Source organism: Pseudochaenichthys georgianus, chromosome 22 (genome assembly GCF_902827115.2).
Source record: "Pseudochaenichthys georgianus chromosome 22, fPseGeo1.2, whole genome shotgun sequence".
Lineage (NCBI taxonomy): Eukaryota > Metazoa > Chordata > Actinopteri > Perciformes > Channichthyidae > Pseudochaenichthys > Pseudochaenichthys georgianus.
In genome coordinates, this window is record NC_047524.1 from 30,900,429 (window position 1) to 30,925,003 (window position 24,575).

At 42.2% G+C, this 24,575-nt stretch overlaps 1 long non-coding RNA gene across 1 annotated transcript; it reads left to right on the top strand.

Moving 5' to 3' along the window:
* Positions 1–3,293: 3,293 nt before the first annotated feature.
* Positions 3,294–6,188, top strand: LOC139436047 (uncharacterized). The gene is made up of 2 exons (XR_011645253.1): positions 3,294–4,998; positions 5,305–6,188. It is a non-coding gene; the product is annotated as an uncharacterized lncRNA (long non-coding RNA).
* The last annotated feature ends 18,387 nt before the right edge of the window (positions 6,189–24,575 follow it).

Genomic DNA, 24,575 nt, shown 5'->3' on the forward strand with positions numbered 1-24,575 from the left:
AAATAAGTGTGTGTAAATAATATGTTCAACTAGACTTTCTGAATTTGAGATTCTCACAGTATAGATTATATGTGTAACCTTTGTGGACAAATGTAAATCGAAGCGTTATTAACTAAGAAAGTAATTTACAACTCACATGTCTGCGGATTCCTGTTGAATATAGATTATGTTTGAAGCGTCTTTTTCCCCCTTAAACATAATGATTTGTAATAGTTACAGTGTTTGATTTCTGGCAATTATATCTGAAGTGGCATTTTGGTGGATTCCCGTTGCATGTGGATTGTTCTGGAGGGATCAATGGTTTAATATGAGGACTGAACTGTGGTCAGAATGCCTGCAGCCTCTTCAGTTATTAATAATTAATCTTATCTGTAAATCTGTCACTCAGCACTGAGCTGGAGGACTTTATTTACTCTGCAGCACACAGAAATCAACCTGGCTTCAGACGACTTTTCACTGACTGTTTTCAGCAGCTCATGCAGAGCTTTATGAAATATTCATACAGTCATCATGTGTGGAGTCAGCTTCTGAAATATGAATATCCACAGGTAGTATAACGCTATAAGAGAATGCTCAGGTGCTGTACACGTGTTTTACATATGGAAATAGCAGATATAATATATAAATATTAAATCGCAGCATCATGCACATGACAAGACAATAATATCAGCAACAACAATTGCATTACATATTTTTATATAGCTTCTATTTAGTCATGACTTTGTTAGTGAATTGCAGCAGTGACCACTGTTATTTATTTTTCACAAAGTATTTTTCTTGGAATTGTATTGCTTCATCTGTACGACAAATGTCAATTTTAGAAAGAAACAACACTAATACACAAGCTTGAAAACTGCACTTGCACTACGACATCTATCAGAAGAGATACAATTCAAATGTTATTTTAGCCTTTACAGAACATTTACATGCATCAAAACCTATAGACCGCACCACAGGAAAGGGAAACCCACATTTGTCGTAACCAATGAACAATGGAAGTTGAGGTCTATAAATGTTCGCTCATTTGTACTATATGCAGACACAAATTGGGTGGATTGACAAAACATGTTCAAATGTTCATACTCCCCAGATGATCCGTAATTCATTTGGCGTCGGTGAGGCCATTGGTCGGCAGTGAAACGCCTCACCAACAATTGGGTGGATTCAATTACGTCTGGTTTAGAGCACTGTAGGACTGTCAGTTATGTTTTCCTCTGTGGCGTGATCAAGTCAGACGTTTAGTTTGTCCAGTGCTTTGGGGGGAATAGAATAGGGCCAACTGTTCTAATTACAACCACAAAAAGCATGCAGGGCAACTGGCAAATAATCTCAACTGTTCCTGCAGGATATTCTGCTGTCAAGTCAGACGTTCACCATCAGAAGGGACAGGGACACAAATCTGAAAATGTCAAACCGCCCATAGGAACTCTTTGAAATGACCTCTGACTTGCCGAAGTCTGGATTATGTGAAGCCTAAAAACAGAGCCAAGAGAAGGCGCAGTAATCAAGTTGTCTCTCCGATCCCCTAAAACTCGATAGGCCTATGTTGTAAGATGTTAACAGGAAGTGTGATCAGACTGTCTGTGATCATGATGAACACGATGATTATAAAGCATTAAGTAAAACAAATCTCCGTAGTCAATCAGTGAAGTGTCAATTTATAGCCCAATATCACATAATACACATTTGTCTCTGGGCACCTGTATGGACGATTGTTCAGATAAAAAGGACCTACAATAATGTGGCTCTTTCATTGCCAATCAAGTGTATTACCGATGTTCTTGTTGCCCCAGCTGGTCGACACCTCTTTTAGCAGAAACAAAGGCTACATTAATGTATTAAATCAATGTTAATCCATGTGTGTGGATGTGGAATTAACGGACGTGACGTTGTGCGATTGCGTTGCCAGGCAACAGCTTCGGTTCATGTTAATTTACAAACTCTTCAACTAGAACCGTAGTTATATTTAAAAACATTTTAGAAGGCCTCACGAAATACTTTAATGTAAATTAAAATGTAAATGTGAAGGAATGTGTGTATAACAAAATACATCCGTCATAAAAAATATCGGAAACAGAAGTAGGCAAGGTCCTCAGCTCGGTGATTCGATGGTTTAGGTGCAATGCACGTTGGGAAATGGTGTTTATGCGATGTGAAATCCGAAAACATTAAAAAAATATATAATAATACTTTATTCCGAGTGTGCTTGCTTTTCTCTTTGAAAGTCATCACATAACGGCATTGTAATACACGGTTCGGCTGCATTAAATATTACATATCTGCCATAGTTCTCTATTTATAGAGCCCTGATGAGAAGACTTCTAGACAAACAGGAAGAGCTGCCGCCAAAACTGAAAACGTGACGTATTTTCACACAATACGTCTCCTTGCCGTATCAACACTAATTCGGCTGAATTTTATATTTGATGCAATTGGTAGATAGGCTGTATTTACACCATAATGGTGCACAGTTGATAGAAAGGGACACCTAGTGGTTAAAGTACGTTATTGAATTTGATTATTTGATTATTTTTCACAAAAATGAAACCATCAATAGCAAAAACAGAATTAATTGTCATTAGTAAACCACTCAAAGAAAAAGATCATAAGGTTTTTTTTTTTACATATATTTTAAGGATAATAATAGCAATGTAACACTGTCTATGACACTTATAACACTGCTTTGAAAAATTAACTCACTGCCCTTAATAAAGTATTTAAATATACATTTCAGGTATGCTGTTTTGTTTAGATACTTAACATCTGGAGCTCTTTTAATGTCCTTTTTGATTATTGTTACACCAGGTCTTGTAAAAACCTTTATTCCATATTCAATATCCATTACTAAACAAAACAGCAATTCTACTCCACTACAATTCAGAGGTTAATCTGGTATTTTTACTCCATTACATTTATTTTAGTTACTTTGCAGATCCTGATTAATGATGTGAAATATAAACAACCCTTAAATCAGGCTTTAGTTACACCTGAGTAAAATTCAGGGAAGGTGATAAGAGAGAGAAAAGCAAGCACACTCGGAATAAAGTATTCTTTTATTTTAAAAAAATGTTTTCGGATTTCACATCGCATAAACACCATTTCCCAACATGCATTGCGGCTAAACCATCAAATCACCGAGCTGAGGATCTTGCCTACGTGTGTTTCCGGTATTGTTTATGATGGATGTATTTTGTTATACACACATTCCTTCACATTTAAATTTAAATTTACATTAAGGTATTTCGTGAGGCCTTCTAAAATGTTTTTAAATATAACTACGGTTCTAGTTGAAGAGTTTGTAAATTAACATGAACCGAAGCTGTTGCCTGGCAACTAGGGCTGAACGATATATCGTGTCATGGCGATAACCGCGATATGCGCATGCACGATATTCACATCGCAGGGACGTGCGATTTTATTAAAAAAAAATTAGGGTGTGCGATAATAAGTAGGTACATTAACTCAAACACGTCATGTTACAATTATTTTGCTGCTTGCTACAAAAGGAAAACTTGCCATGTCAGGGGTACTTGAGTGAGTGACATGCAGGCTCTGCATGCACAGCAAACCACCAATCACAATCATTCTTGATCAGATCACAGCAGGCGCAGCCCCGCCCCGCTAGTTTGCAGACTATCAAAACACCGGTAAAAAATTAGGGAGGCACAGGAGGACAATACCGGCGAGAATGAAGATTTACTTCCTAAAAGAAAAGCCATCTGCCATCTGGAACTATTTCGGATACAAAAAGGTTGATGTTGACTATAGACTGTATATATAAATGGACGTAGGGTCCGTGACGTCACCCATAGGATTCTGCAGAGTTGCCATGAAGCCCTTAGTAGGCGGAGTCGGCCACTAACGGCTCGACAGTGACGTCAGAGTCTAACTCCCGCCTTCTCCCGCCTGCTCCAAATAAGGGCAAAGAGGCGGTGCTGAGGCGGGGCCGAGGTGGGACAGGGCGGGACCTGCTGCCACCGAGCGCGACGTTCCAGACAGTGTTGCCAACTTGGCTATTCTAACGATTTATAATGGTGTTATTAGCGACTTTTCTGGTGTTTGGCGACCCACGTATTGTTCTGCAGTTAACGAGCTGCCGTGAGCCCCGCCTCCCTCCCATAGTACTCACAGGCGCTCACACTGACAGTTGCCTGGCGGCAGCAGAGCTGCTGCTGCTACAGTCAGTGAGAGCAGCGAGGAGACAACCACACTCCCCCGCGTCGAGACTGCAAATGAATTGCGCATGCGCCAACTGCCAAGCCGTCCTGGTTTTGAGCGGGATTTAAATGTAAAATGTAAATGTTTCTTCACTCACTTTCACACTATAATGTGACACGGGAAAGCAAAAAAGTAATTTTACATTGCAGAATAGAGATATTTCTGATCAACTGTCGTCTGGATTTAACTCCGGTGGTTTCAAGTTTTGATCCTTGAAGGGTTGGGAACGTTTTTTGTACTCCCCTCTACCATGCTCTCTTCTACAGCCGCCATTACATGATATGCAAATTAGGCGATGACGTCATTCAGCGACTTCTGGCGACTTTTTGGACAGCCAATAGCTACTTTTCTTACTAAGGAGTTGGCAACACTGGTTCCAGACCTAGCTCAGGCTAAAAAGCTAAGCTAACATGCTCTCAGTATTAAGCTAACAACCTATGCTAACAACCCAGCTTGCGGTCACTGCTCGTTCCCGGCATATTCTGAAGGTAAGATACCCTGTAACTTTACAAAACTTGTCCTTTTGATTTAAATGTTCTTGAACCTACACTATACAATTGTTTTTTAAGTGCTTCACCGTTTTTCAAATATAAATGTCATTTGTAACTAAACTTTGTAAACTAGCAGAGATATGGCCAGTGTTGCGTGAATTAAATTTGATTAATGAAATATGACTGTAGAAAAAGAAAGGTGCTTTTATATTGATTAAACCATTTTTATTTATTTCAGCATTAAGAAAAAAGAAGATGGCAACCGCCTCCACGCCAAACTGCACAACCTGTAAGTTGATGGTCCTGGCTCACTTTACATGACTTCAGATGGTTGACATTACACACAAACATACTATACATATACATGTGTGCACAATTGTAGATAAACAGCACACAGTATATAAATATATATATATATAAACTGTGTGCTGTTAATCTGTTTTTTGAGGTTTTGCTCTCTTGTTACTTTTAACCATACAGGTGTGATTTCAGTTATTTTGTATGTTATTGTCAAAGGAACAAAATGAGCAACCCTTTATTTGATATTCCTCATGATCTGAAGCATTTGTTGCTCTCATTTATTTTCCTCCCATAGTGACTGTATGGATAATCGGGAGCTCTGTCCGGCGTGGAGCCCAGAGAGCTACAGAGACCATCGGCAGCAACCTTGGCCTCGACCTGAGGGTGTGCTGGTTCGGTTGGGGTGGACTGCGCTGGAGAGGTGTCCTCCCTTTCTTTTCCTACTCCCTGCGAGGAAGAGCAGTCCCGGAGGTCCTCCTCATCCACTGTGGCGGCAATGACTTGGGGGATGTGCCCAGTGTTCAGTTGCTGAACCAGATGAAGGAGGACCTGTACCAGCTTCACCATCGGCACCCTGGCATGAAGATCATGCTCTCCCAGATGAACCAGAGGCGCCGGTGGAGGGCTGGTGCAAATCCTGTCAAAATTGACAAGGCCCGGAAGTTTGTTAACAGTGTTATGGCTACTTTGGTTCATAGCCTAAATGGTGCCATTGTTGACCACTCCAACATGAGACATGACAGTCCTGGGCTGTTTTTGCGAGATGGAGTTCATTTCACCCCTAGGGGAAATTATATTTTTTTAAGTCACCAGCCAATTGCCTGAAAGACCACCTCCAAAGACTGTGAACTGCTTAGTCAGTATCACTGTCTTTGGATTTGGCCTTTAGAGTATGTATTCTAAGGCCCTTGCTAAGCCCAGACTGTCATGGCTAATGTTGAGTTAGATATTACATCTGTAGCCATAACACTGTTGACATGGCTGCTCTTCCTCTTCCCCACATCCCACCCCCCCTCTTCCCCCAATGGACTCTGTAGCTCTCCAGGCCCATGCTGGGCATGGCTGTCTGTCAAACCTTTTATTTTGTATTTGTTATGATGTTTTTTGTTATTTTATTTGTTAAAATAATTCTGTATTTATGTAAATATTGAAAATAAATTACATTCATATTTTCACTTCTTTTGTCTACTGCTTACTGAACATGTTAGCTATCACATCCAAATGGGACTATCAAATGAAAGGATAAGCTTACCATACAATACAGAAAACATTACACATTAAGGCTCAAATCTTTTCCCAAGCCGGAGCAGTCTGAAAAGAGTCCCACGTTTAAAAACACAAAATCTTGACAATGAATACTACGCTGTCATTTATCAGTGACAATGCAAACAACAGGAAGGTCTCCCCTAGTCCCATGTATGTTGGCATCAACGTCATAAGCATACCATCGAATGTAATTATGAAGTGCAACACCCACAATCCCTTCAGGGTCGTACCGTCACAGAAGATAATACCTTTTAGAGAGTTTAGTTCAGTATGCAGATAAATATTTGTTTTACAATAGAAAAAATGTTCTCCATAAATGTTCCCACATGTTGTGAGCATCAACTTTAAATCTTTTGTCAACAAATAAAAAACATCTTAATTTCCTTTACGACAACATTTTGTTTATAACACCACTACATTAACAATAAGCATAGGAAAATGATAACTGTCAACATTTAAGATTGTGCTTTTACTCTTTATTTAATCAGATCTATTTACATTGAAAATGTGATAAAGCCACATTGAAAGTTACATCTTGCTTTTTATGAAAAGTAAAGGTTTCGAATCATTTTATGACTTAAGTACACTAGAAAATAAATTAAAGATGTGCAACACCTGTATCAGTAATTACAATGATATAACTTATGCACAGGGTTGGGAGGGCTACTTGCCAAAAACACAACCAGTAACTTCATGTGAGTATCAAGATATAAAAGTAATGTAACCTGATAACTTTCTTTTTGTTTTGGATTACCTCAATATCAAATGCAATGCAAATAAACACAGGAGAGAAGAAATATGAATATGATTTTTTTACTTAAATGTATAATATAATACCATAAAGCAGATTCAGGCAGTAGGTGTAGATTCACAATGAAAGTATTAGCCTACAGAACAGTACCGCTTCAGAGAAGAGATACCATTTGATCCTTTTACATATATATGCTGTTTTTAGGTTTTGAATAAGATTGTAATCCTGAGTTTCCCTATTATTAAAAAAAGTTAAACTAATCCGATTACATCTTTTCCTATGTAACTAAGGATTACACTTTCATTTTTCTCAATACGATCTTGATTCGTGTTAGATGTAATCCATTACTACCTAAGCCAATACAAGTCATAACTTTTGGAAAATTGTCTCAAGTTATAAATGATGCCTTCAATGTCTTTCACGTGGAGAAGACATCCCATTGGCCGAGGCGTTGCAACTTCCCTCAAGCGTCCTACATGAAAGAAAGATCACATGTTACAAATGTGTGCACAAACTATTCAGTATGACCCGTCTTGGTTTAAAGCCCAAGTGTGAGAGTGAACAGAGGCGGAGTCTGTGTGTTGGCTGCTGCTCCCCAAACCAACATCCTCACTGTTGGCTGTTGGAATGTCATTACGCTCCACATGTGGAACAACAAAGGCTTCTTCAGGTGTGCCTTGTATCATAATGATATTGCTCTGATCAGCAGCAAGACTGTTTTCACCACTACCATGGTCGACATCTGCAACCTCCTCATTGCTGTCAACAGTCGAACTAGGAGTGTCACTGACCTCGTCATTGCTGCTCACCTGCTTCTCCTTCCAGGCTGTTGTTCTTTGCCATTGGTGAAATACAAAATGGTGGGCACTGCAGTGTTTTTCAGGCATCTCCTTCCCTAATAAAAATAATAAACAAAAACACATAAAATAACTTTTTGAGGTTTGTAGATATTCAACTTTCTTTTGAATAATGTTGTTTTAAATGTAAGAGTGCATTATAAAAGACAATAGAGGGCCAACATGTTAACTATGCAGTTAATCCATTCAACAATTACGTGTTTCCAAGATTCAGATTCAAAGGATTTATGTCATAGCACATAGGCTACAGTGTAGGAATGGCAATGAAAATCATCTGTCCCGAGCTCCTCCAACAATGCAACAGTTATATAAGACATAAAACAATAAAAGAAATTCAAAATTAAATTAAGAATAATAAATTAGTGCAGGCAGAAATCTATATACACGTAAATATAATAAGACATATGCAAGAACAGAATGTAAAGATAAATATTGTATAGTAAAATGAAATTAAATCCTTTTTTTTACAGTGATAGCTGTTAAGATAAATAAGTTATAAGATGACAACAGATGAATGAATGTTGCTATTAAAATAATATAAAAAAGGAAATATAATTCATCTGTTTTTAACATAGAGTATGTGGGGGAAATGGCAATTCTCTATCTATGATAAAGAGTCTTTGCATAAATTGAAGAGAAATGTGATGGTTTGCAAAAAAAATCGATTTCTATGTTTCTATACTTAACTGGCAAAATCTTAATTTGGCCTTTAATCAAAAGAGCATTACTCATCACTGATGTGCAAGCTGTGCCATAACAATTATTTAGCATTGTATGATGTATAACATGTATTTAATTAGTAACAACAATTTACACTCACAAATGGAACCAAGTTATTTTTTTTTAAAAAAAGGATCTGTACCCATGAGTCCGTGCTGAAGTGATGACTCAAAGTGTGCACTGCACAGGCGAGAAGAAACGTTGGGGGTCCATTTATTCCTCCGGATGTTCAGCACCCACTGGTCCAGCCTGTCTGGATCCCAAAGGAAACCTTTATTCAAAAATACATGAAAACCGACCCAAAGACAACAGGAGGGTTAATGCCATATTCACTTAAAGGTCCCATGTCATGGCCATTTCCACTGATCATAATTCCATTGTTGAGTTCTACTAGAATAGATTTATACTGTGCAATTTTCCAAACTCACATTGGTTTCGCATACAGCGTCTCTGTAAAGTATGTGTATTCACTCTCTCCACTAAACGGCTCGTTGCAGCTCTTGCCCCCCCCCCCCCCCTCTCTGTGAGCCCAGTGTGCTCCGATTGGTCGGGACCAGTCGGGACGTTGTGAATCGCGCTGAGCTCTGTGGAGGTGTTGTTTCCTTGTTTAGCGATACACAGCGAAACACAGCCAAACTCACCCTGAGCACACACAAAGTCACAGCCGAAGTAAAAACAATAAGTGTGGCTTGATATTGAGTAAGAAAAAGGTTGATGAACGCTGTGAGAATGGGTCTGCAGAGAGAATGTCGCCGCGATCCCAACTGTCTGTTATCAGCCTGCAGCCAGGGAGGAGAGATCAGCAGAGCTGCATGCACTGAGTGTGTGAGGAAGTCCGTGGATTGGTCAATTTGGACCAATTAGCGAGGGCTTAACGTAACGGCTCCGCGGATTGGTCCATTTCGTTCCGGGGACGACATGACATCATGATGTACCCGGAAGAATCAAATGGACAGTGACGTATCTCCAACGAGGCGTTTTGGGGAGGTATTTTCTGTGTTAGAGTTTTACTCCCTACAGGGTGTACTTTGAGGGTTTTGACTCTGCACACCGTTTACATGCAGAAAAACCTTCATAACACACGAGGGGACGGGTAATAACCGGAAAAGCATGACATGTCACCTTTAATAACGCATGAACAACTTTTACAAATATTTCTATATAGTCTGTGTTGGTAAATGTAATCTGGGTTGCACATTTCCTGCTGAAATACATGCATGGGCCTACCAAGTTACTGCGTGGCACTTGTTTTGATAAAACAGTGTAGTTCCACTATATAAACGTTACATTCATAATCAAACGAGACAATATACAAGATAAATAGCTATTTGTTGTTATTCTTAATGCTTGTCATTCACACGTTAAGAAAATAAAATAAGTACCGATACATAGCAGAACAATTGTGGCGATGTTCAGCTTAATAAGCCTTGTTCAACATAATTTCTTTAGCTAATACTATAGCGGGCTGCAGGCGAACCAAGTCCGCGTTTCGCTGCATTCCTTGATCTCCAGTTATAACGCCGGGCTCCGCCGCTGGCCGAAGCTAACGGAGCCGCAAAGGGCTAGCGACGGCTCCGGTTAGCTTCGGTGGCGGACTCCAGCGGCCACCACTGGGATAATTGGGTCCCCTTTTAACATTTAACATTTCAAGGCTGAATCATAAACTAAACTGTATATATATATATACACATGTATAAAGGGTTACGTCCTTAGCTGGCTAATAAGCTACTTAACAAGCTAAGCTAACAAGCACACAAACACCTGCTAACGGGGTTAACATGTATAATATTATCATTTTACTCAGCGAAAAAAGCTGAGAGTCAGTGGCGAGCCGTGACTTTTATACCTAGGCCCTCTGACCCCCCCTTCCCTCTAAAAAAAAGGAGATATTACGTCTCAACTATACTTCAGCGGAATATCAAAACAGCGGTCTGGGGTGAAACGCATCAATGACAGCGACCCTCTACCACACAAAATAACATCATTTATACCTACACCTATCATGACAGGGCACACACAGCCAAGTAGCAATTACAAATGAATTAAGTCGGCACGGCGGCCCGCATTGAAAATGACTTAGGCCTACCTTTGATGATCAAATCACTGAAACACAAAGTCCATCCTCCTGTTCTTTTGGATGAAGCACTTCATGGCGGGGTCATTCAGCTGATCCTTTGCCACTCCAATTTATCATTGTAACTCAATCTTTAAAATGACTCGGTTAATAATTTCGCAAAGATGTCCTCACTATCACTGAAGTGAGCCATCGAGAACGAACTTATGCTAATTAGAAATCTATCGATCATAAATCTATCGATTAGATTTATGATTCGAAAATAATAAAAGTAGGGTAGACATGTGGATATTATCCGGCTGAACAAAACGTGCATTTATCTAACAAGTTCGTTTTCCACAGACCTTATTTCGAGCTATTTTCCAAAACCTTATGGAGAAATCCCACTGCTTTCTGTCGAGGGAATCCGAGCGAAGCTTACTTGCGGGTTTTAGGACGCGTCACTGGACCACTTGCATACACCTCACAGCGGGCGGAACCTGTCATAAAGTCCGCGAAAATAAAGCCCGCCCATTTAGAGGGAAGATATGATTGGTCAATTGTACTGTCATTTGACATTACTCTCTCATTGAGTTACTATGGCGGGCCCTCTGTGAATCTACAGAGGGACCAACAAGCCCTCCGGTCTTCACATAACTCGCAGACGGCATTTAACCCTTCACATTCCAACAGAAACTGAACAGGCAGTTTCGAAGGATTTATTTCTTTGGAAATATTATTTTAAATACAATTAAATCAAGTTATTTTGGTAAAACTAATGAAAAATGTAACAACAAAAAAATATAAAAAATAATATTTAAAAAAAAAACGTTTTTTTTAATGTTTTCAAATATTATTTTTTAGAATATCTTAGGCCCTCACAGAGGGCCTAGAGGGCCCTGACGGTTCGCCACTGCTGAGAGTAGACTTCTTGAAAGTTCTGTTAGTACATTCAAGCGCACAGCACGACATCTTAATTGTCTGGTATATCACCACGAACACGGCTAAAGCTAAATGGTCAAGTACAGTAACTACGACTAACTAACGCTGTAGCCTCTATGGTTGTAGCCTAGCAGAGTGGACAAGTTGCTGTTAGCTGACAGTGAGGCATGTACATGTCCATCAACGTGACCACGCCCTAATTAATGCAAACACTTTAAGACCTAATATAAATAAAAGGGTCGTGTTAGAAAACAATTCACTCACAGATCCATAATCATGAAGGTGGAATCTAACTATATCGATAATACAAATGTATGGAGCCAGGGAGAAAAACATGTTTTTTTCTGCTGTAAAGTTGGGCATTTTAACATGGGGGTCTATGGAAATTGCTCCTTTCTGCAGCCATCGCCTATCGGCCAATATATGAACTGCAGTGTGTGGCACTTCCGTATTGGCTTCCCGGCTCTTCCCCAGAGTTTGCCGCTTGGGTCAACTCCACAGCTGAGTGTGAACGTGGGTTTAGTCAGATGAACATTTTAACCACAACTAGAAGCTCCCGAGAGGTAAAAAGCATGTCAGCCTTGCTTTTCATCAAGTGTGTTGGCCCTCCACTGAACAAGTTTAGACCAGAGGTATCAAGACTTGGCTTCAAAGCCATTGCTTAGCTAACAATCCGAAAGCAAGAGCCAGAAAAATTAAGACCAAAAAGCATGATTATGAAAATCTTTGGAAACTTCTATGAGATGGGGGAGAGTGGAGTAGGCAGCCATTGACAACATTGGTCCTATTTTGTATTATCTGTAGGCTATAATCTTTTAATATATTTTCATATTTTGTAAACAATTTCAATTTTCACTTAATGCCCTGTTAAAAAAAGTAACATTGGGAATGTTAACATCAAATATTTGTATTTGAACTGCAATAAAATGATGACGGATCAATATTTTTCCCCTCAAATTTTTCATGAAGAACAGCGGACAAGCGACGTTTTTCGGCCTGATTTATTGACAAATTATTGATAAATTCAGTTTACAAAAGGCAGAAGTAATTCGCACATTTTCCGTGTCCGCCATTGTTCGTTTAGAAATGTTAGTTTCGGTTCTGCTTGTCGATTCCTAAGGAAATGCATCTCGCCGCTTTCTGTACAGTTAGACGGGGGCGGGGCGGGACCATGGATGTAATAAGAACGACGGTGCAGGTGCAGACGGTGCAGCACAGTGGCAGGGTTGGGAAGCAAAACTCGGTTCCGAGTAAGAACAAATAACAATTTGTAAACCCTAAATGTTAGTGGTGCCAGGGCAGCCCGGGGACCGACTCTAATTCTGAGGTGCCTTGGTCAAGAGCAATGAAAGGAGCTCTGAACATCCATAACATGCATGTTGTTTTAGGAGTATAATAATTATCTTTATGCTGGTTGGTCTCCCACCCTCGGCGGGTTATCAGCACACATTATGTCCCCATATGATAAAATCCACCATCGCCCCTGATTTATTTTACAACTTGAGTACTGCCTATAACATATCATTCATATATAGCAAACCATGATTTGATTTTTCATCAAACAGTAGTAGTTTATTACAGGTAAAAATAAGTTACTCTTCAATAACAGTTGTAGGTACAGTTCGGTTAGTTAGCGTATATTATACGGCTGTACCGACGCCATTGTAAGACTGATGTTCTGCTCAGAGTGACCCGAAAAAAGCTCTGTTAGACATGGGCGGAGCCTCTCTGGTGGTTGACTAATCAGAACAGAGTGGCCGAGCTGACCAATCAGAGCACACTGGGCTCACAGGGAGGGAGGGGCAAGAGCTCCAACGAGCCGTTTAGGACAGAGAGTAGGCTTGTTTGAGACAAGCGAGACCTGCGCAGTTGCGATCAACGTCTTGCTAGTGCGTTGCATGATGGTTAGTCATTTTGTCCGACTTGCTCTGGAGGCTCGCCTACATGAGACGTTGAAATATCGCGGGACAAAGACGCCCGCAGCCTTGAGAGCTATAGGCGCGGCGAGGCGGCGCAGTTCCTCTCCACGGGCTGCGGAAGCGAAATGCTTGATGGTATTCTCGTTTACTTTCGAGGCGAGCCGCAACGCGTCTCAAACAAGCCTAGTGAATACCGGGGAATACACATACTATACAGAGATGCTGTATGAGAAACCAATGTGAGTTTGGAAAATTGCTATTTTAGTATACCTCAACAATGGAATTATGATCAGTTGTGTTGGGATAACGTAAAAACAAACTAATTATGTTTTACTCCCAAGTTTACAAGTAAGGAGTAAGAAAGTTAGGAAAAGTGGTCACTTGGATGAAAAGTGTTAATATGTCTATCACGATGAGATCTGAATATGTGATACTGTTTCATCAATATTCCAATAGGTGATCATATAACAGGGCTACCATTTATAATGAGGCTAAATATGAGGGTAACATTCTGCTGTGAGGTAGAGGAGCGGCAGTGAGTGATGACAGGACCCGCATTGTTGCCTGATGCACTACTTACATGCTGTTGCCCTGGTTACTACTGTCAGGGTCGCTGATGATTGAGCAACAATGGCATTGCAGCTGGAAGCTAATATGGAGGCAGTGACCACATGGTCATTTGTTATTTATTGATCTGTTTTTAGAGAAACAAGACTTGCTCTCCTCTGCAGGCGAGGAGACTTCTGATAGAGTCTGCATCGGGACAAGTACACATTGGTCTCATTATAATCAAGGCAATGAATGATCACAGCTAGAGCAGCAGCCTGATATCCATTTAACAAACCTCTGCACATAATTAACAACATGCATTTTCTAAAATACTGAGTAGGCACAAGAACCATTTCTACTGGCACATTAGCCCCTTTCACACCAACTTTGCCGTACTTAGTTCCCAGCACTTAGTTCCCCCATGGAACTAAAGAGCAGATCGCGTTCACAACGGAAAATGTCCCTGAGGGAAGATTAAGCAAATGAAGCCGCTGACGTCACTTCTTCTGCTTTGGCTTTACTGGCAGGCCGCAAACAACTTCACGGCGTATACTGCCACCCGAAGTCCCCGGCCGGAAGTCCCCGGAGTTGGGGACTTCCTCATCACTCCACCGCTCCCATGTTTTTTTTTGTGTTGCCATAAGTTAGTCTCTCTCCGTTGGTGCGCTGGGCTAATGCTAATGATAATAATGCTAATGCAAGCAAATACAATGGCGGCTTCACAAAACTTTTCAGAGTTTTATGGGGCGTGGTTTGCAATTCGCCCAGTCAATCAGAAATTGGAACTTTTTTCTCCCCAGGAAAGTACCACCTCTGTAGCAGGCACTAGAAAGGGGGGAAAAGTTCTGATGAACTAAGTTCTCTTTTTGGTGTGAACGCAAAATCCCAGGAACTATCGGAACTAAAAGGGAAAAGTAAGGGGAAAAGTACTGCGGTGTGAAAGCGCCTAATGTGTTTATATTCTTCAAGTGTGTATTTATTTATATATATATCATATGGTGGCCAACAAGTGCAAACGTGCTACATTGGCCCAACAATGTGCATTAGAAGAAAGACACCTCGGCTTCGGAAACAATGCAAATATAAAAACACAAATATGGCAAAACTCATGCAAAAGAAGAAACATCTTCACCATCCTGATGAGACATTGACACTAAAAAGTAACACACACAGCTGGGACCGGAGCGCTTGTTGATGTTCAAGGATTATAAAGGTGCGTCTGCACCTCTCGGCCCCCGTAATATTATTATTGTGAAATCATTATTTGATATCTCAGAATATGATAAAGGCGTATTTTGAACACTGGAACTGATTTATAAAGGCCCAGGAACTTTCAACCAGGAGAGGGAACGAACACTCTATCTTCAGATCCAAAGTCAGATGCCTTGTCCATTAGGCCACATGGTCACAAATGCCCCTTTCACACCAGCGCCTTTTCAGCTCCGGCTCGGAGCTAGAGCCTGAAAAGCGCCGGGTTTTCCAGTTCACACCGGAGCTGCGCCGGCTCTTAGCTCCGGAATCCGCTTCATTTCCAGCTCCAAAAAATTGTCGGTCCAGAGGCAAGAGCTTTGGAGCTAAGAGGTGACGTCGCTTACGTCTCTCTTACGTCGAGGCGTGCAGGAAACTAAACCCACCTCCCCTGAACATGGGTCGACTGTTATGCCTGCCTTCAAGCAGTAGTGCCTATAAACACACTTTATAAAGTCAGGCAACACTAACCAGGCTTCGTGTGATTCTGTTTATTTGTACCTTACTTTGACCATCCGTTCACTGTTATCGATCATTGTGGAGAGAGGCAGACGTGTTGTTTTGTATTATTGCAGCTATCGGATGCAAGTAGTCAGTTTAGCTTCGGTTGCTATGCTAACATCACCCGTTTTATACCAGAGAAACTTTCACAACAGCGTTGTGATACCAAACAGTGTCAATTCAGACTGACACACATTCACTTAGGCTAAGGGGAACTGGGGATATGCATCAGCTGCTTGTGTGAGTCGGACAGTGAATACTTTAGAGCGGCCGCTGCAGTGTGAGCTAACCGGGAGCTAACGGGAGAATAAACTCCAGTGGAAGAGCAGCCAGCACTGCAGCGGTCGGTAAATGCTGCAGAAACACATTAATAAACAATGAACCACGGCACTCTGGAGCAAAGTACAAGGTTGGAGAAGTCGTTATTCAATTTATTCTGGCTTCGTGTGATTAAAGGCAACACGATCATCGACCCGACGCAGTTGTTGTTGTTGTTGTTGTTGTGAGCTGCCGTAATGGCTGCCGTTGGGGGGCAAATCAGCGATGTAAACGGTGACGTCATGACGCAGCAAGGGCAGCTCTGGGGCGCCAGTGGGCGGTGTGTACAGAGCGGGAGCTGAAAAGGGAAACCGGAGCTGAACCAGAAAAGCTCCCGCTCGGAGCTAGAAACTGAAAAGCGCTGGTGTGAAAGCCGCAAAAGAGGAAGAGATAGGATGAAGGATAGAATGCTGACTAGGGGTCGACCGATATTCCGCATTTGACCGATTACCGGTATTGGCTTTTTTTTTAATCAAATTGCCGATAAAACTTTGGCTCTGATGCGGCCGTTTCTCTGGCTGCAGTCACCACTCTGTGTACACGAGCAATGTCCCGCCCACAGCGCTATCTGATAGGCTATTACTGAAGTGTCAATCAACACTGAAGATTTTCCGGGCGGGAGCCAGCCAGAGAGGCAGGACCTTCTCAGATTACAGGTAGTGATGGGAATTTCGATTCCCTTCGGGGACACGAATCTTTTGATTCAGTTCACTTTAAAGATTCGTTCACTGATTTGTTCACCGGTTCGCGAACGACTTCTGGTGATTTGCACATTCGCGAACGATTCGTCTTTGTACTTAATTCGTTCAGTGAGTCTTCACTACTGCCGAAGTCCGTACAAGAAGTTAGCTGGCGTAAAATGTATGATATTAAAACACATTTTACACCTCACCTTGTTGCCCCATGAATTATGCTCTGGGAATAGGCTACATATTATTTAAGAAATATAATTGGCCATTGTCAAATCTCATAAATGTGTGCCTGACTATACGATGTATTACAGCAGGTTAGCACGTTATACTTTCAAACCCATGCACGTACTATGTGGCCTAACTTAAATCCCAAAGCATTAAACTCCATTTGGCCGAGTTCAAAGTGAATACAAAAATATATCCTCTACATCGGTGATGATTTATTCATATTCTATGTACCCATCTATGTTTACCTTTAGCTAGCGGCTAAGCTAGTGGGACGCTACGGAGCCCAGCTATCCGCCCTCTGAAGCTTTTAGGGCCGACAGGGGGAGGAGAATGTCCCGCTAACGCTGTGTGTGTGTGTGTTTCACATTAGCGGGACGCTATGGAGCTCAGGTATCTGAAGCTTTTAGGGCCGACAGGGGGAGGAGAATACAACGCTGTGTGTATTTATCGCTAAGCTAGCGGCTAAGCTAGCTGGACGCTACGGTTCAGGTATCCGTCCTCTGAGGCATTTATGGCGGACAGGTTGAGGAGGATGTCCCGCTCCTGTGTGTGTGTGTGTGTGTGTGTGTGTGTGTGTGTGTGTGTGTGTGTGTGTGTGTGTGTGTGTGTGTGTGTGTGTGTGTGCAACACGTTCTCACTCCCATCCCGTCACATATTGACGGACGGTCAGGGCCCCTCCCCGTCGCTATATTACGTACAGGGTACTCCTTGCCCGTCAGGCTTCTACGGGCAGGGCGTCCCATAGACCTTCATTGCGGACAGTGGACCCCTTGACCGTCAGGCTTCTACGGGCAGGGCGTCCCATAGACCTTCATAATGCCTATTTTAAGGTTCATTTGGCCATTAAAATGCGTTTTGATGTCATTTTATGCGAGTAATGAGTTTTTATTTCTGATTATTTGTGCAGTACATGTACATGATGTTTAGTTTGCTAGTTATGACGAAGATTACTTCATGAATGTGTACACATTCATGGTTGCTAAGGTGGTTGCTATGGACGCTGCAACAACTCCCAGACCACGTGATCAACAACAATGGCCGACCTTCGTGTTATTCTCGGTGGAAAATGCCTATTTTAAGGTTCATTTGGCCATTAAAATGCGTTTTGATGTCATTTTATGCGAGTAATGAGTTTTTATTTCTGATTATTTGTGCAGTACATGTACATGATGTTTAGTTTGCTAGTTATGACGTTTTTTTGGTGGAAATGTGTTTTTTCACAGCAAAGTCACCCTCTGTACTTGGACTTATTGGGAGAAGCTAAAGGCAAGAACATCCCAAATATTCATTTAGGTCTTTATTTTAGACCTTTAGTGTTGCCGTCTGTGAGGAAAATACATGGGGCTCAGAGCCTCGTATTTTTTAAATCTTTTTTTCCTTCTAATTTGTTATTCTTTTCAAAATAACACACTGCTATTTACTCACCAATAACACACAATTATCCTTGCTTTTATTTATTGGTTTAATTCCATAATCTCGGTCTTTTTTGGCGTTCGTCAGGAACTGAATTTCAAAATATAAATAACCGGAAACAGACGTAGGCATTTCGAGCGATTACCCAAGAATGAAAGATGTTTTAGCCGCAATGCATGCTGGGATTTGGTGTTTATATTATATGAAATCCGGAAAACATTTTAAAAGAATAAAATAATACTTAATTCCAAGTGCTCTTGCTTTTCTCTTTGAAAGTCATCACATAACGGCATTGTAATACACGGTTCGGCTGCATTAAATATTACAGATCTGCCGTAGTTCTTTATGTATAGAGCCCTGATGAGAAGACCTTTGGAAAAACTGAAGAAATGCCGCCGAAACTGAATACTTGATGTGGATCATAAATATATCAACAATTAAAAAACATCTTCAATTTCTCTTCACACAATACGTCTCCTTGCAGTATCAACACTAATTGGGCTGACTTTTACATTTGATATAATTCATAGATAGGTTATATTTACACCATAACGGTGCACAGCTGATATAAAAGGACTTGTAGTTTTTGAAAGATATTACTGATTTGAATTGGATTGAATTTTGAATGTAAGAATGTAAATACTGAGTCTGAAATAGTATAGCAATATGCTGTAAAATTATGTGAAAGCATGAATAAAACTACACATCTTCAGATGTTGTACATACAAGTGTCTTACACTAATAATACAAAGTTATTATGGCAGTGTGTACCTTGTGTGCACCGCCTAGTGGTTAAAGCACGTTATTGAATTATTGTTTTTATGTGTTATATTTGATTACAAAAATATTAAGAGTACATATACTTTCATAGGGGGAAAGTAGAATGTCTGTGATAGAAATATAAACTTTGGATAAATATTAAGCCTGACAAAGTACTTAACGTCTAATATATTGCTTTCCTGCAATGTTAACTATGTTGAAGCACTTATTTTAACTGATATTATACATATAGATTATACTCTTATGTATGTAGATAGAATAAGAAATGTGCAGAATATGACAGTTTAATGGTGGAGGTACACACATATTGATAGATGTCTTGTAAGGCACTGTTGAGGGAACTGTGACCCAAGTTTTTCATTCATTGTATAACTACACCGTAGTTGTGTATATGATATGTCAATAAACCTTTAAAATCTTGAAAGGGATGTGCAAGATAGCCATAATATACAGTCTTTAATTAACTATTAGTAGAGAATAACGAGTAATTAATATACTTTATTACTCGTTTCCATTAATGTCAATTGCAGATACATGTTTAGTCTTCTCAAGCACCAACTATCAAATATCTCTCCTGATTGTTGGCACTTGACAATCACCTTCCCTGAATTTTAGTCAGGTGTAACTAAAGTCTGATTTAAGGGTTGTTTATATTTCACATCATTAATCAGAATCTGCAAAGTAACTCAAATAAGTGTAGTGGAGTAAAAATACCAGGTTAACCTCTGAATTGTAGTGGAGTAGAATTACAAAGTATCAATGAGCTGTCATGTGGGTATATATTAATGCTGCGCATTATGGACACAAGCGATTTTCACCCATTTATTAATTATATGTTTTACATTTGATAACACCAATGTGTTTAATACTGGCAACTTCTAATTGTGGGAAAAACGAAAACGTTCAGTAGAGACGTCCCATAGAACATTTTGCGAAACACAATAGTGTAGTGTGTAGTTCTGGGGGGGCGTTCAATTCCAGTTTTGGATAGTCTGGCGTGGTTTCGTTCCATTTCAAACAGCTGTTTGACGCTCGGCGTAACCTTGGCGCACTGCCACTCCAACATCCAATCCCAGACCTTGAAGAGTAATTACGGGGGCTGTAGTCCTAAACGATAGCTGGGGATTATGGGTAGTGTAGTGTCTTCGGCCATCCTAAACTCAAAAATGTTGACAATCGCAATGATGCTCGAAATGTCCCTTATAGGCCTACGTCTGTTTCCGGTTATTTTTATTTTGAAATTCAGTTCCTGACGAACGCCAAAAAAGACCGAGATTATGGAATTAAACCAATAAATAAAAGCAAGGATAATTGTGTGTTATTGGCAGGGTTGGGTTGTAATGGAATACATGTAACGGCGTTACGTAATCAGAATACAAAAATCAAGTAACTGTATTCAGCTCGCGTTACATTTGAAAAACGAGTAATCTGATTACAGTTACTTTCGTAAACCTGAAGTGAATACATTTTGGATTACTTATTGGAATTATTGGTGTAAAGATTTCCTCACAACATGTAATATTCATTACTAAAGGTACAGCCGAATCATCACAGCGCACAAAACCTATTACCGCCGCAGATGGGCCAAAAAAGCGTTTGAAAAAAAATCGCGGGTCCGCTCGCTCAGTAAAACAATAACAACGAAACATGGAGGAACACAAGTCTGCGTTTAAATCGCGTGTGTATGTGTGGTTAAAACACATCAGCCTGCGGTCGCTCTTTAGCCTTACTAATGATTATTTCTGAAGGTAAACACAGTGAAGGCGGTGCGTGGAAGGCAGTGCGTGAAAGGCACTGCGAGCTCGTCTTCTCAGAGTCTGAGTTAACCCTCCCGCTGCCTCCTGGTGCTGCAGAGATTTCATGAAGTGAAGGAGGTTTTCCTTCTATAAAACAGCTGTGGGCAGCAAATACCGTGAGAGTCACGGATATGAATACATAGATCAAGGCAGACTGGTGCACACACTCTCCTCTCCTGTTTTGCCAATCCGGTGCTTAAACAAATATAGCTCTACACCCCTGGCCGAAATGTCCTTAAAATGAAGTCCGAGTTCGACATTTTAATTAATGTCCTGCTAACACTGGCAGGACAGAAGGCGACACGCCCGTTCTAAGCCGTGTCCCTCACTCTCCTCACATCCCAAGCTGCATCCCCAAAAAGTGTATTATGTTGGTCCATCGTTTCAGATGTGATGTTTCAGGTGTGCTCTTGATAAGCCATTAAAACAGTAAAAACACGTTCAGTTTCCTTTTGCTTTTTGTGTCTCCTGTTCACCAAAACATACCCATTTGTGATGGAAAAAGAAAGTAATCCAAAAGTAATCTAAAAGTAATCTGATTACGTAACTGTAACTGTATTCGGATTACTTTCAGAGCCATGTAATCAGTAATCAGTAACTGATTACATTTACAAAGTAACCCTCCCAACCCTGGTTATTGGTGAGTAAATAGCAGTGTGTTATTTTGAAAAGAATAACAAATTAGAAGGAAAAAAAGATTTAAAAAATACGAGGCTCTGAGCCCCATGTATTTTCCTCACAGACGGCAACACTAAAGGTCTAAAATAAAGACCTAAATGAATATATGGGATGTTTTTGCCTTTAGATTCTCCCAATAAGTCCAAGTACAGAGGGTGACTTTGCTGTGAAAAAACACATTTCCACCAAAAAAACGTTAGCATTCATGAAGTAATCTTCATCATAACTAGCAAACTAAACATCATGTACATGTACTGCACAAATAATCAGAAATAAAAACTCATTACTCGCATAAAATGACATCAAAACGCATTTTAATGGCCAAATGAACCTTAAAATAGGCATTTTCCACCGAGAATTGTTAGGATTTGTCTGTGTTAGTATTTTTCGTGTCCTTTTCTATCTTTGGGTTTCCTATTTTATTTTGTAAAGTGTTCACCCCCATTTCCTGCCTGTTTGCTTTCTGTCGGTTTCCCTCTCTGATTACCCAATTGTGTTCACCTGGTACCTATGTGTTTTCTCCTCCCTCCTCACCTGTCTCGTGTTTATGTGATTAGTCCTGGGTGTATTTAAGTTCTGTGTTTTCTGTCTCTCTTTGTCGGGTTGTCTTGTGTCATGACTAGTTCGTCGGTGAGTGTTCTGTTTTGTCTTTGATTATATCTTAGCCTTGAAATAAAGGAATTATTTTTACTTTAATCTGCATTTGGGTCCTACCTGCTTCCTTCGCTCCACCGTAACATTACAACCCGACCTCAAATATGGGCCCAGCAGATCCTTTTGAGCAGGAATTATTGGATTTTACTTTTTCTTTGGCTACCTGCTCTCATCAATGGATAGGAGCGGTCAGGGTTCAGCAGCGAGATGCTGCTCTGGCAGAAGCAGTCCACCTTACACTGAGGAATCAAAGTTTGGTGAAATTCTTACCTGCCAGGCTTTTGGATTACCTCACAATTTGTTTTCCCAGTCCTGACAGACCCAGGTCTCCCAACTCCTGTTTTGACACCACACGCATTGGTGTGGTTCGTCTGGCGTCAGCCCCTGCTTCTCACCCAGTGTTTGCTACTGTCCAGGAGCCATTCGCTGGTACTCGTCTGGCCTTTGGAGGTCCACGGAGCCTCCAAACGGCTCCTAAAGGAAGGGGTCGCAAGGCCAGGTTGGCAGCACGAGCCCAAAGGGCCAGGGTTCCAGAACCAGTTCTGGCCCCAGCAGCCATGGTTCCGGCCCCAGTCCTGGTCCCAGCTGCCATAGTCCCTACTCAATTCCTTTCTCAAGTCCCTCCTCTAGTCCCTTCTCCAGTCCCCCCTTTAGTCCCCCCTTTAGTCCCCTCTCTAGTCTCTTCTCTAGTCCCATCTCCAGTTCCCTCTCGAGTCCCCTCTCGAGTCACCTCTCAAGTTCCATCTCTAGTCCCGCCTCTAGTCAATTCCCTAGTCCCATCTCTAGTCCCACCTCTAGTCACTTCTCGAGTCCCCTCTCCAGTCTACTCTCGAGTTCCCTCCTCTAGTCCCTCCTTTAGTCCCCTCTCTAGGTCCCCTCTCAAGTTCCCTCCTCTAGTCCCTCCTCTAGTCCCTCCTCTAGTCTCTCCTCTAGTCCCCTCTCGAGTTCCCTCCTCGAGTCCCCTCTCGAGTCTCCTCTCGAGTTTCGTTCTCTAGTTCCTCCTCTGGTCCCTCCTCTAGTCCCCTCTGTAGTCCCTTCCCTAGTCCCTCCTCAGGTCACTTTCCTAGTCCCTTCTCTAGTCCCATCTCAAGTCCCTACTGAAGTGCTGTTGGAGGTCCCGCAGACTACTCTTCTGCCGGGGGTCCTGCCAACTCCATGTCCTGTGCCGTTGGAGGCTCCGCCGACTACTCTCCTGCCGGGGGTCCTGCCAACCCTTTGTCCTGTCCCGTTGGGGGTCCCGCCGTCTACTCTCCTGCCGGGGGTCCTGCCAGCTCCTTGTCCTGTCTTGTTGGAGGTCCCGCCGACTACTCTCTTGCCGGGGGTCCTGCCACCCCTTTGTCCTGTGCCGTTGGAGGCCCCACCGACTGCTCTCCTGCCGGAGGTCCTGCCAACTCTTAGTCCTGTGCCGTTGGAGGCCCCGCCGACTACTCTCCTGCCGGGGGTCCTGCCAACCCTTTGTCCTGTCCCGTTGGGGGTCCCGCCGTCTGCTCTCCTGCCGGGGGTCCTGCCAACCCTTTGTCCTGTGCTGTTGGAAGCCCCGCCGACTGCTCTCCTGCCGGGGGTCCTGCCAATCCCGTGTCCTGGTCCTCTTCCGTGGGGGATCCTGCCGAGGCCTGTCCCACCAGCTCCGACACTGGGTCCTGCCCGGCCTCCGGCACTGTCCCGTCAGCGCCTTCCTGCCCGGCCTGCGGAGCTGTCTGGTCTTCGCCCTCGAGCCCGGCCCCCTGAGTGCAGCGGTCCTCACCCTCGGGCCCGGCCCCCTGACTCTTCCTGCCGCTGCCTTCGCCCCTCCATGGTCCCCACCTTGGACTCTGTCTTGCCCCCGGGCCGTCCGCCCGAGTCCCCCTTTTTGGACTCCGCCTTACCCCCGGGCCGTCCGCCCGAGACCCCTTCCTGGTCCTCTGCCTTGCCCCCGGGCCGTCCGCCCGAATCCCCCTTTTTGGACTCTGCCTTACCCCCGGGCCGTCCGCCCGAGACCCCTTCCTGGTCCTCTGCCTTGCCCCTGGGCCGGCCGCCCGAGACCCCTTCCTGGTCCTCTGCCTTGCCCCTGGGCGGTCAGTTCAGTCCCGTCCTCCTGACCCCCTCCTCCCACCCTGGTGGCTTAGTGATGCGGGTTGTAATGTTACGGTGGAGCGAAGGAAGCAGGTAGGACCCAAATGCAGATTAAAGTAAAAATAATTCCTTTATTTCAAGGCTAAGAT